Source organism: Hemitrygon akajei, chromosome 20 (assembly GCF_048418815.1).
Source record: "Hemitrygon akajei chromosome 20, sHemAka1.3, whole genome shotgun sequence".
Classification (NCBI taxonomy): domain Eukaryota; kingdom Metazoa; phylum Chordata; class Chondrichthyes; order Myliobatiformes; family Dasyatidae; genus Hemitrygon; species Hemitrygon akajei.
Genome location: NC_133143.1, coordinates 72,202,261 through 72,208,302, shown reverse-complemented (window position 1 = coordinate 72,208,302; position 6,042 = coordinate 72,202,261).

Here is a 6,042-nt window from a genome sequence, read left to right as displayed (position 1 = left end):
TAGCATGCAACAGAGATTATAGAAAGGACAGGCAGGAGATGAGGCATAATTACAGCCAGTGTGATGAGTTACAGGGCAACAGAGGCATATTGCAGTTAAAACAGAAAGCAGCAAATACTGGACTGAAAGTGCTGTATTTGAATGCATGCAGCATAAGAAATAAAATGGACGATCTTGAAATTCAGCTACAGATTGGCAAGTATGATGTAGTGGCCATCTCTGAAACTTGGCTAAAGGATGGCTGCTATCAGAAAGATAGGCAGAGGGGGTGGTGTGGCTCTGTGTATAAGAAATAATAATTCATTAGAAAGGGATGACATAGGATTGAAAGGTGTAGAGTCTCTATGGGTTGATTTAAGAAATGGCAAAGGTAAAAGGACCCTAATGGCAGTTGTATACAGGCCTCCAAACAGCAGCTGGGATGTGGATTACAAATTACAGCAGGAGATAGATAAAGCATGTCAGAAGGGCAATGTTATGATAATTGTTGGGAATTTTAACATGAAAATGGATTGGGAAAACCAGCAACACTGGACCTTGAGAGAGAATTTGCAGAATGTCTAAGGGATGGCTTTTTAGAACAGCTTGTTGTTGAGCCCACTAGGGGAATGGCTGTGCTTGATTTAGTGTTGTGCAATGATCCTGAGGTGATAAGAGACCTTAAAGTTAAGGAACCCTTGGGAAACAATGATCACAATACGATCAAGTTTACTTTGAAACTTGAGGAGAAACTAAATTCCAATGTGTCGGTATTTCAGTGGAATAAAGGAAATTAGAATGGCATGAGAGAACTGGCCAAGGTTGACGGGAAAGAAACACTACCAGGAAGGACAGCAGAGCATCAATGGCTGGAGTTTCTGTGAAAAATGAGGGAAGTGCAAGACAGATAAATTCCAAATAAAAAGAAAATTTCAAATGGAAGGAGGACTCTACCATGGCTGACAAGTCAAAGCCAAAGTAAGAGAGGGCATAAAATGAAGCCAAAGCTAGTGGGAAGATAGAGGATTGGGAAGCTTTCAAAAACTTGCAGAAGGTCATTAGGAAGGAAAAGATGAATAATGAAAGGAAGCTGGCAACATATCAAAGAAGATGCTCAAAGCTTTTAAGAGTAAGAGAGTTGAGGGTAGATATAGGACCAATAGAAAATGATGCTGAAGATATTGTAATGAGAAATGCAGATACGGCAGAGGAACTGAATATGTATTTTGCATTGGTATTCAAGTGGAAGACATCTGCAGTATGCCAGACAAGAGTGTCAAGTGAAGTGCAGTGAAAATTATGACTGAGAAGGTGCTCAGGAAGCTCAATGGTCTGACAGTGGATAAGTCTCCTGGACCTGATGGAATGCACCCTCAGATTCTGAAGGAAGTAGCTGGAGAGATTGCGAAGGCATTAATGATCTTTCTAGAATCGATAGATTCTGACAGTGTGCTGGATGACTGGAAAATTGCAAATGTTACTCCACTCTTTAAGAAGGGTGGGAGGCAGCAGAAAGCAAGCTATAGACCTGTTAGCCTAACATCAGTGGTTGGGAAGTTGTTCGAATCGATTGTTAGGGATGAGATTACGGAGTACCTGGAGGCATATGACAAGAGAGGCACAATTCCTGAAGGGAAAATCCTGCCTGACTAACCAGGGTAGACAAAGGAGATGCAGTAGATGTGGTGTATGTACTTGGATTTTCAGAAGGCCTTTGACAAGGTGCCCCACACGAGGCTGCTTAGCAAGATAGGATCCCATGGCATTACAGGGGTGTTACTAGCATGGGTGGAGCATTGTCTGATTGGCAGAAAACAGAGTGGGAATAAAGGAATCCTATTCTAGCTGGCTGTCAGTTACCACTGGAGTTCCACAGTAGTTGGTGTTGGGAGTGCTACTTTTTACGATGTATGTCAATGATTTGGGCTATGGGGTTAATGGATTTCTGGCTAAATGTGCTGATCATACAAAGATAGGTGGAGGAGCAGGTAGTGTTAAGGAAGTAGCCTGCAGAGAGACTTAGATAGTTTAGGGGAATGGGCAAAGAAGTGGCAAATGAAATACAATGTTGGAAAGTGTATGGTCATACACTTTGGTGGAAGAAATAAACAGGCAGACTATTGTTTAGATGGGGAGAGAATTCAAAACGCAGAGATGCGAAGGGATTTGGAAGTACTCGTGCAGGATACCCGAAAGGTTAACCTCCAGGTTGAGTCAGTGGTGAAGAAGGTGAATGAAATGCTAGCATTCATTTCTAGAGGTATAGAATATAAGAGCAGGGATGTGATTTGTTTAAAAAGGGTTCTAAGAGTAAACCTAGCAATTATAGGCCTGTCAGTTTGATGTCAGTGGTGGGTAAATTAATGGAAAGTATTCTTAGAGATGGTATATATAATTATCTGGATAGACAGGGTCTGATTAGAAGCAGTCAGCATGGATTTGTGCGTGGAAGGTCATGTTTGACAAATCTTATTGAATTTTTTGAAGAGGTTACGAGGAAAGTTGACGAGGGTAAAGCAATGGATGTTGTCCATATGGATTTCAGTAAGGCCTTTGACAAGGTTCTGCACAGAAGGTTAGTTAGGAAGGTTCAATCGTTGGGTATTAATATCGAAGTAGTAAAATGGATTCAACAGTGGCTAGATGGGAGATGCCAGAGTATTGGTGGATAACTGTCAGGTTGGAGGCCGGTGACTAGTGGTGTGCCTCAGGGATCTGTATTGGGTCCAGTGTTGTTTGTCATATACATTAATGATCTGGATGATGGGGTGGTAAATTGGATTAGTAAGTATGCAGATGATACTAAGGTAGGTGGCATTGTGGATAATGAAGTAGGTTTTCAAAGCTTGCAGAGAGAGATTTAGGCCAGTTAGAAGAGTGGGCTGAACGATGGCAGATGGAGTTTAATGCTGATAAGTGTGAGGTGCTACATTTTGGTAGGAATAATCCAAATAGGACATACATGGTAAATGGTAGGGCATTGAAGAATGCAGTAGAACAGAGTGATCTAGGAATAATGGTGCATAGTTCCCTGAAGGTGGAATCTCATGTGGATAGGGTGGTGAAGAAAGCTTTTGGTATGTTGGCCTTTATAAATCAGAGCATTTAGTATAGGAGTTGGGATGTAATGTTAAAATTGTACAAGGCATTGGTAAGGCCGAATTTGGAGTATTGTGTACAGTTCTGATCACCGAATTATAGGAAAGATATCAACAAAATAGAGAGAGTACAGAGAAGATTTACTAGAATGTTACCTGGGTTTCAGCACCTAAGTTACAGGGAAAGTCTGAACAAGTTAGGTCTTTACTCTTTGGAGCTTAGAAGGTTGACGGGGGACTTGATAGAGGTATTTAAAATAATGTGGGGGATAAATTGAGTTAACATGGATAAGCTTTTTCCATTGAGAGTAGGGGAGATTCAAAAAGAGGACATGATTTGAGAGTTAGGGGGCAAAAGTTTTAAGGCAAAACCCGAGGGGGAATTTCTTTATTCAGAGAGTGGTAGCTGTGTGGAATGAGCTTCTAGTAGAAGTGGTAGAGGCAGGTTCAGTATTGTCATTTAAAGTAAAATTGGATAGGTATATGGACAGGCAAGGAATGGAGGGTTATGGGCCGAGTGCGGGCCAGTGGGACTAGGTGAGTGTAAGCGTCGGCACAGACTAGAAGGGCCGAGATGGCCTGTTTCCGTGCTGTAATTGTTACATGGTTATATGATGTTGAGGCTGTGTAAGATACTCATGAGAGCACATTTGGAGTATTGTGTGCAGTTTTGGGCTCCTTATTTTAGAAAGAAAATACTGACATTAGAGAGGGTTCAGAGAAGATTCACGAGAAATATTTCAGGAATGAAAGGGTTACCATACGACTAATGTCTGGCGGTTCTTGGGCTGTATTCCTTGGAGTTCAGGAGAATGAGGGGGGATCTCATAGAAACATTCCAAATGTTAAAAGGCTTGAACAGATCAGAAATGGCTAAGTTATTTCCCATGGTAGGGGATTCTAGGATAAGAGGGCACGACTTTAGGATTGAACGATGTCCATTTGGAAATGAGATGCGGAGAAATTACTTTAGTCAGAGGGTGGTAAATCTGTGGAATTTGTTGCCACGAGCGGCTGTGGATGCCAAGTCATTGGGTGCATTTAAGGCAGAGATAGAAAGGTTCTTGATTAGCCAGGGCATCAAAGGGTATGGGGAGAAGTCAGAGGAGTGGGGATGACTGAAAGAATTGGATCAGCCCATGATTGAATGACAGAGCAGACTCGATGGGCCAAATAGCCTAATTCTGCTCCTATATCTTATAGTCTTATGCTTAACCTTGATAAACTGAAATTGCTTTCTAGATGGGCAATGTTAGTGAAGGGAACTTGACTGATTTCTCTCTCTTTACCTTCAATTAATACTTCAATGTCCTAATGAAGCAAATGGGTGGTTCTGACCAAAGCACAATAGTGCAATTGGTATTTGGCAATCAAATCTCACTGTTATAAAGACGCCAGCAACCAAGACTCCATTTGCAACCAACTTACTTGGATGCAGCGGAATAGTCCTGAATCACCTTGGACTACAGTGACCTACTGAAACTCCACGAAAACGTAATGGTTATCAAAGCACTGGGGGTTTCTTTCTGTCCTCTTACAAGTATTTACCCACCCCCCCCTCCCCTTTTTGCTCAGTACTTGGTTGAACCACCTCTCGCAGCTATTACATCCAATAGTCTTTTAGGACAAGTCTCTATTACCTTTGCACAACGTGATGGAATAAAATTTACCAGGTTAGTTGGGAAAGCAGCAGTGAACATCTTGATGTCTTGACAGAGTTGTTTGATTAGGTCAAAGTCAGGACTCTGACTGGGCCATTCAAGGACATCAATTTTTTTCATTTGAAGCCATTGTTCCATGGTTGCTCTGGCAGTGTGTTGTGTTGTTGTCCTGCTAAAAGACAAACTTACCCAGTTTATGCTGCTAATTACAAAGAAATTCTGGATAAGAACTTGCTTGCCTCTGCCAGAAAGCTTAAACTGGGGTGGAAGGTCATCTTTCAGCAGGACAATGACCCAAAGGACACTGCTAGGGCAACCATAAAGTGCATTCAAATGAAGAAAATTGGTGCCATTGAGTGGCCCAGAGTCCTGACCTTAATCCAATCAAACATCTCTGGCAAGACCTCAGGATTGCCATCCATCTCCACTCCCCAACTAACCTAGCACAGCTTGAGAAATTTTGCGAGGAATGGGCAAATCTTGCTCCATTGTGCAAAGCAAATAAGAGACTGACCCCAAAAAACTACTGGCTGTAATAGCAGTGAGAAGTGGTTCAACTAAGTGCTGAGCAAAAAGAGGGTGAATAATTTTGAACTGCTGACATTTCAGTTTTTTGGATTTTTAATGATTTTCCCTGTTTTTGGGGGTTCTATTGTGAATCAAGGAGCATGTGATTCACAAATAAAAATTCTCAGTTAAATGATTATTACAAACAGGGATTTTGATCAGTTTACATAAACAAAAGGTTGGGGGGCTGAGTATTTTTACCAGGCATTAGGTCTACACTCTCCATTGAAATTCAGCAGTGAAGTAAACAGACAACTGAAATAACACATTTGCTAGCTAGTGCCAGCATTCACTGTTCAGGACTTTACTTCCTGAAAAGAAAACTTCATAATTTGATATATATTTAATATACAGTAAATCTGATTCTGATAATACAGAATCTGAGGCCACAAACCAGGCACGCCCGGGATCCGCTTCAGTTTGCGTATAAGGAGAAGGTGGGAGTGGAGGATGCTATCACGTATTTGCTGCACAAATCACTCTCTCACCTAGATGGGGTCAGTTGTGCTGTGAGGATTACATTCCTTGACTTCTCTAGTGCCTTTAACACCATCCAGCCCAAGATCTTAAAGCACAAACTAACGGAGATGGGAGTAGACTCTCACATGGTGGATTGGATAGTGGACTACTTGACAGATAGACCTCAGTATGTGAGGTTGGGAGACTGTAGGTCTGACACGGTGGTCAGCAGCACAGGAGCGCCACAGGGAACCGTACTCTCTCCGGTCCTGTTCACC